Here is an 8176-nt window from a genome sequence, read left to right on the forward strand (position 1 = left end):
TTGAGAGCCAAATCAGCGCAATACAAAAAAGTTTTTAGGTCATATTTGGACATAACACATCGGGGAACCGGCTCTTAATTGATAAAGTGCCGTCGTTCTTTAATTGAATAATTATCTTAGAAGAGGATTCTCGCAAAGTTGCGAGTTGAAGTGCTCCGAAAATCAAGCTTTCATTGTATTTCAAGCATGTTATTGTCACTGGTGTCGAGACACTGACGCCGTTGTGAATTGTGTTTTTCCAGGGTTAAAAGGGGATTAGAGAATAGAAAGGAGGGGAAGTTAAGTGGAGACAAAAAAAGTGAACTCCTCAAACTGACTGCACACTTACCCACCGGCTCCCTGGCTCCATCCCCCCACCGTCCACAGGATGACTTGACTCATGTTGCCATAGAAACAGGAGTTACCAAAAGCTCAATAATATCTGGATGGAGGGCAGAGAAAGGAAAGAGAAAGAGAGAGAGAGAGAGATGAGGCTCCAGTGCAGAAACAGTAAGTTACATTTACAGTATACTTTGCGGAATGGAGGTTTTTCTTCTCACAAATTGTCGACCAATAAATCGATAATGAAAAGATGCATTATGTTTTACGTTACATAAACTCGTCAATCAAGGGGGAAATGGTAGTGATTGTCAGCCAAATTAGCAAGACAGCCATCATCTACCAATTTAGTATTGCACTTTGGACATACTTGGATTTACCAGAGACACATTAAAGGACTTATTGACAACATTTTTATGTAGACAATTTTTTTTTTTTTTTTAAATAATACATCCACAGAGCTTGTAGATACAGTAGGTGCCAAATAATAGTATCGCTTTTCCTGAAAAAAATATTATGATTGTGAATTAATTATTTTAAAAATGTTGGCGGGAACAAAATTTATGTTTTGTTTATCTCTCTGGAAGAGATAAACTCTCTCGTCGTATCTCTGGGTCGTGTGGCAACCACTTGTTGTGAAGTAAATGCAATGGAACGGGGGAGGGAGAATGTGACATCTAGTGGCTGAATTATCTGTTATTGATAGCACCTTTAACAAAAAGATTCTCAAAATTGAGGCAGGAGAGGCTGAAATATTGCAACTTTTAGTCTCTAGTGTGAGTAAAGCTCCAAAAACACCACTTCCCATAATGCATCTCAATTGCATGTATCATAATACTCCCCTTGTCTGGTATATTTACACACTGTGGCTGTGGGGTTTGAAAGGCTTGGACATTTACCAGAGAAGGAGAGTCTTATGATACATGCAATTGAGTTGCATTATGGGAAGTGGTGTTTTTGGAGCTTTACTCACACAAGAGACTAAAAGTTGTAAAATTTCCGCCTCTGTTGCCTCGATTTTGAGAATCTTTTTGGTAAAGGTGCTATCGAAAACAGATAATTCAGTCATTAGATGTCGCATTCCTCCATCCTTGTTCCATTGCATTTACTACACAACAAGTCGTTGCCAGGCACTTATCATCAATCTTAGCCATTTATCCGTTTTTTCCGCACTAACTGACGACCCAGAGATACCACGTGACACCAACATCGTTTTACTATTGGCTCACAAGCTTTGTTAGACGTGGGAACCAAACATCAGATATCATCCACAGAGAAAAACAAAACATTATTTTTTTGCTATCTGTCATGTATTTGCAGACTCCCAGTCGAGATAACTCTGATGACATCACTATGACATCATCAGACTTGACAAAGCTCTTCCAGAGACACAGAAAACATAATACGACTATTTTCTAAAAATGATTAACCATGACAAATAAGCTGTGTAAAATTGGCGCAGTGCCCCTTTAAAAAAAAACTTTCACAAGTAATCAAAAACAAACTTGATTTGCATTTCTGAAAGTGTTTAGAAAAGCTTTCCTTTTCACCCGTTCCACAGAATTTACAAGTCTGCACTGTTTGATTTCTCAAATTATCCGTCTTCTAGCAGCACTTTGAGTGTGTTACCAATAAATTCCATCCCTATTATCATCAAGGATGGAGTAATGCTGTCACGGTCGGGCAGTTAAAAATGATAAAGATTTTGCTGAGCTGCAGCCACAGAGGTCATCAGATTTTAATGCACCACACTTTGTGTCCCACACACATATATTTTGCCCATAATAACTCTTTTGCAATGCTATTCCTCTATTTTTCCGCAGCACACAAATGATTCCATCCAATACCATCATTTCTCCACAGCCATGACAACATTGTCACATTTGTCAGACGTCTTTCGCTTTTGTTCAAACCAGCAAGTACATATACAAGTCAATTGCCTGTGGCACATTTCCATCTCTCTCTTCCCCACTATCACAGGTGTTATCACATGCCTAGCCACCACGTTAGCAGAAAGACATCTCCCCCTCCCCCTATGAATTAATCTGTCAGGAGCAGGATCGCAGCGTTCCTCTTCCTCTGCTTCTTATCGCCGCTCCGAGGCAACTTCTTAAGTGGGAACGGGAGATAAGATGAGTCGGAGGAATGAGATATCACAAACTAAACTAAGATTTAATTTGTGATGGAATTTCTAAGCACGCGGTGCGACGCGGCACAGGTAACACTTGTGGGAGGTACGGGCTCTCCATCTGGGCAAACAATTGCTCTCCGCCTGTGCAAACAATCCTTAATTACTTCTGTCTGATTAACTGGAGATTTTGACCCGAGTCCCAGACACAAATAAGCCACAGGTGTGTGCAGAGCCGCCGCCGCCGCCGCCGCCGCCGCCGCCACATGATGCGAGCACAAAGACACACTTTCTGTTTGCATTATGCAACTGGTTTTAAACTGACACAAGAAAACACTAAAATAATCCCGCTAACATTGAACTGTGAATGTGACAAAGAGGTCTGGTTTGCTTGCAACAAAGTGGAGCGTGTTGTCAGGAGAAATTAAGTAATTTCGTTATGTGGAGGCGTGGTTTTCATTAAATACTTCACAATCATTCACATATGAGTGTTTAAATCTTCAGCATGAATTTAAACATAGGCCCCTGGCGCTACTTTTTTTGAATCATGCTTTTTATTGTTTCCTTAAGAAAAATGACTACAACAATCTAAACCATAACAGATTAAGTCATATGTACATATAATAACAGAAAGTAACTGTAGATTGAAATACAAAGTATTCAAAAACAAGGGAGAAGAAAAGGTGATTTTAATAATAATAAAAAAAAAATATACAAAATAATAAAATAAATAAGAAATATAAAATAATAAATCTAAGGAATTATAATAAATTCTAAATAAAAAATATAATAATAATAATAATACTATTACTAATAATAATAGAATCATGTGTTTTATTATTTCCTAAGAAAAATTAAGTATTCAAAAACAAGGGCCGAGAAAAGATGGTAATAATACAAAATAAAATTAAAATATAAGTAAAATAAATTAAAAATTAAAAAGAAAAAAATATAATGATAATAATAATATTAATAATAATAATTGAATCATGCTTTTTATGATTTCCAAAGAAAAATTAAGTATTCAAAAACAAGGGATGAGAAAAGAAGGTAATAATAAAAAAATATAAATAAAAATATAGGTCAAATAAATTCAAACTTAAAAAAAATAAAAATAAATAATAATAATAATAATAATAATAATAATAATAATAATAATAATAATAATAATAATAATAATTATACATTAAAATAAATAAATGAATAAAATAATTTGGCCCCTGGCACTTTTTATTCCGACAATTACATTCCCAGATAACAGTAACAGTAAGTAATAAACAGCGATTTAGTTTCACTGACTTTACCCTGAAAACTTTTAGATCCAAAAATGGAGTATACTGTCTGTCTGATCACACTACATTAATCCCCTGTGAAAAACTCCAAAGCCAGACACAAAATCCGCCAACACTCATGAGTTTCCCATCTTATTTCTTCCCTCATCCCGACGCGGGGACCCCCAAGTTATAGCCAGCTGTGTAGGGCAGCCCCGGGCAGGGCACCATGCCTATTCTTGTCGAAAAAACATCAAAAAGGATTCATCATTAACGAACCTGCTTGAACATTCTTTCTTTTCATTTAGATGTTTGCTTGGATATTCAAAAATCCCTTTCATCCGGAGCTGTCTATACCGACGTGTCACTCTTGCCAAAATGCTTCTGTGCGTGCTCGTCTTTAAGAACTCAGCAGCTCTGATCAAAAGACGATAAAAATAGCGTTGAGATAAAGGAGGCAGATCGGATTCTGTACTGTATTATGCATTACAAAAGAGCTGCAGTGCACCCTTTACCATCTTATATTGTAACTAGCAGGCACACCTTCGCATAAGCTGGGGGAGAAGGTGTTATTTATCGTAGATACACAGCCACTGTAAGCATCCGTAATTCCCCATGACATAAAAAATTTAAAAACAGAGACATGCTTAACAAGGATGCTTTGCACCGCTGAGAAAAAGGGCCATGAGTGAAAATGAATTTTGCCTGCATGAGCTTATTTCTGCTCGCAAAACTATTCTGTTTTGTTCAGGTGTGATCCGCAACTCATTCTTCCTGTCGGGGGACGTTCTTGCGGAAGTTATTTCGTGGAACTTTTTGTCCTCCTCTGCCTATAACCACGTATGATTCGTCCTCCCATGTTCCCTTCAGTCTCTCAATCTCACAAGTGCTGCCCTGAATGGTTTTCCTTAAATGGGAGGTCCCCCGCGGTTGCTCCGAATCCAATGGCACCTCGGAAAAGACTGGCGAGGCTGCGATCCAGTTACCTCCCCGAAGACCCAACTCCCTCCTCCAATGAGGGACACTTGCTAACATCCTGAATCTTAATTTGGCCAGTTCTCTATCTCTCCCCGTGGAGATATCCACAGCGGTGGCGGGAGCGTAATGTGCTTTTTTTGGAATGACAATTAATGACTGGCTGGCCTTGTATCTTCCAAGTGGATCCAATTTGCTTTGGGGATTAGATGCACTTGTTCCATGCAAACTCTCCTTGATTGAGCCAGTTGATACAACTATTCAGGCTGAGGCGAGCTCCACGTGCAGTGCAGCACATCAGCAAGAAAGAAAATGTGCTGCATGTGCTACTTTATAGATTGCCGAGGAAATATTCCAGAGCGCCGTTATGTTGGCAATGAATGTACAGTTTAGACGGCCCAAAAAGGGACCAAGACGTGAATTCCCCTGCTGCAAAACAGCATTAGAATTACACATTTGTGTTGCTGCGCATTGCTGAAGTGGCTCATTTGCATTTTCTTTGAATGCACTTCTGCATTTAGCGATGGATGTAACTCCGGCATGTGAACATTGTCGAACGAGCATCCGAAATGCTCTGCGGAGAAATCCCATTTCAGGGTTCAATGGCTCTTCCGAAGCTACGAATGCGGGCAGCCGTGAAATGCACGCCCTTGTAAAGCTTGTCTATTCAATCAATTTCCCTATTTCCAATTACTGACATTACTGCTCTGCATGCTGTTGTTTGTTGTTGTTTTTTCTCTTTTGCAAAAAAATGAATTAAACCAGTTTTAGGTCGATCAAAGCTGATTCATGTGGTTACAGAGAAGCTTGATGAGAGTTACACTAAAGTACATCTAATTGACTGTTTGTACATTCTTTTCCTTTCACGTGTTGCCTATACTGTATATATTGTGTAAAAAGATGACCTTGTGCTTTACAGTATTAAAACACAAAGCTTACAGTTTGCAAGCCGCGTTCAATTGGATTTGTGTTTGAGCTAGAAGAAAAGATGAGAGCAAAGTTACAAAAGGTCTGTTACCTTGGTGAAGCTACAGCAAGGTTGCCTGGTTGAGAAAATAGCCATTATGATGCAGTACATACAAAACAAAGTACCAGCATCAATAATTTACCCCCTATACAAAATGACAAGTATATCATTATTCAACATATCCCCATAAAACGATTCGTACGATATCTTATGAAAAATGATTCCTCATTTTTCTTGCGTTTTCCTACGAATGTCCAGCAACACGTGTCAATTTCAGCGCCAGTCTTTTCAAAATAAACTTCCGTCTTCACAGGAAACAACTTAGTTAGGCTTAGGCAACAAAACTACTTAGTTAGGTTTAGGCAAAGATCGCCTTGGTTAGGTTTAAACACAAAACTACTTTAGGTTTAGGAAAAGATTGTGGTTTGGGTTAAAATAACTACGGAAGAGGCGTTACTTAACTACGGAAGTTCCCTGACAAATAAATCAACATAGACTTTTGGTTTCACACGGTGTACGAACAGCAGTTTCCTGGGCGAAAGTCGGGTGTTTTTTGACACACCCATCCACCCCGACCTCCTCCCTACGCAGCGTTTGTCGCTCTTTGTACTTCCTGGTTCACAATCGCATGCATTACATACAAATTTACTTAACATTTTTCGTAGATATAGCAACGAATGGTGTATGAGAACAGCCTGTATTCTTTGATACAATGATTACTGTGTGTTGATGTTAGGAAAGGGCTGCAGTGCACTGCCTGAACTCTGTCTGCATTTTGTTTCAGTCTCTTTTGACTTCGATGAGTCAGCTTCATCACTTCCATTATTATTGCCCAAGCAAGCTGGCAGCTGGCAGGTAGTAACGTCAGTCCGTATGGTCCTTTCTTTGATTTTAACGCCATGCCGTATCAGCTCCCTGTATTTTAATTCCCCACTTTTTGTCCCACACTGCAGAACAAACCTGTCTGATCCAGTGTGATTTGGGAGGCCGTGGCAGCAGCAGCAGCAGTGGATGTGTCCATGTAGCTGTGTTTACGCTGGCCCGGACACACAGAGAAAATGACAGCCTGCCATATGGACCACCTGCAGTGGTCTCACGCAGCAAGTCAACCTGGTCACTTTATAAATCTGTTCCATCCAGACTGGTCCAGCCGGCCCGCTGGGATCCCTCCCCGTCCTTCTGATTAGCCAGTCGGCGCCGCATGAGGAGCCTCGCGGTGTCCATCAGGCTGATCAACCTCAACGCTCGTCTTCGCTCGGATTACAGCGCCGCGCCGGTGGGCCGCGTCCAATCACAGCCTCTCGATGTGTAAATAAAAGTGAGACACTTTTTTTTTTGCTGGTAAATAGGACGCACTGAGATATGAAGTGAACACAATGCAATGCATCTATTTATTGCCTCTACTCAGCAGTTTGTTTGGGCTAATTGGCACGGATGATTAATTATTATATAACCCATGACAGGCCATGGAAAATTGGAATTAAATGACTGGCTGACATTGCATGTCCCAGTTCAGTTGTGTAATAAGCTAAGAAGGATTCATTTGCCTACTGTGGTACATTGCCTCTATATTCGTCTTCCCACTGCACTCATTCAGCGCTCAGCAACACGACTGGGAAGTGAACTACATATGTTTGGAGGTAAACACTGAGGTATGTCTAACAGTTAAAGGGACTCGAGGTGTCAGGATGCACACAAAGATGCCAAATATCCGAGAGACTGTCAGTAAACCATCTGTCAGAGAAAACGGCAAGCCTCTCAGCAGCTGTTCTGAGCTGGAAAGTCCCTGTTTCAGACAATCACTGACCGGCAAATGTTAATGTAGGACGGTGACTGTTTCTTTTTTTTTTTAAAACATTTCATTATATTTTTCACAGTTATTTAACAAAAAGTTAAAGCATTTGAAGATGAAATGTGGCAGCATATGGTAGAAGTAAATATGCTATGGAATTACTGAATGTAGATTTTAATTTAATTAACTTTTTTGTGCATTATAAATGTGTTATTTTCGCCTATTCTAAAATGGTGTGTTTGAATATTTCTGCATACTGGGGTCCCTAAACAGTGTTGGAATTACATAAATTGAGTTTGACTGGAAAGCTGAGACTTGTATGGATCCAATGTGTGATGATGTTAGTCCCCATAGTATCCATTTCATTGTAGTGAGACTATTTTTTTTAATTTGACCTCGCTGTATAAAATGACCTGTGGTGACCTCTAGGATAATCACAGCCTCATGAAACTCTACAGCCACAAACTAGAGACCTAGAGCATTCAGAGGATGGATGAATTTCCAAGGTAGATTGACAATAAGGGGGTTTTTGAGCAGTTTCCACAACAGAAGTGCTCGCCATTCAATCGCCGAAAAATGCAATTCTTGCAGAAATCTCCAAATGTCATAAGTTTTTGATCCCAAATCACAGCATGACTTTTTCTATGGTGTTCCTCAAGGTCTTGGTGACTTAAGGTGGAATTTTGGAGTGATTATTGATAATTTTTTATCAATTCTTAAGTGGA

The 8176-nt window shown here is 39.5% G+C and overlaps 1 long non-coding RNA gene across 1 annotated transcript; it reads left to right on the forward strand.

The window, feature by feature from the left end:
• Window positions 1-437: 437 nt before the first annotated feature.
• Window positions 438-7639, forward strand: LOC119483891. The gene is made up of 3 exons (XR_005205844.1): window positions 438-489; window positions 6444-6514; window positions 6613-7639. It is a non-coding gene; the product is annotated as an uncharacterized LOC119483891 (long non-coding RNA).
• The last annotated feature ends 537 nt before the right edge of the window (window positions 7640-8176 follow it).

Source organism: Sebastes umbrosus, chromosome 24 (genome assembly GCF_015220745.1).
Source record: "Sebastes umbrosus isolate fSebUmb1 chromosome 24, fSebUmb1.pri, whole genome shotgun sequence".
Taxonomy (NCBI): Eukaryota; Metazoa; Chordata; class Actinopteri; order Perciformes; family Sebastidae; genus Sebastes; species Sebastes umbrosus.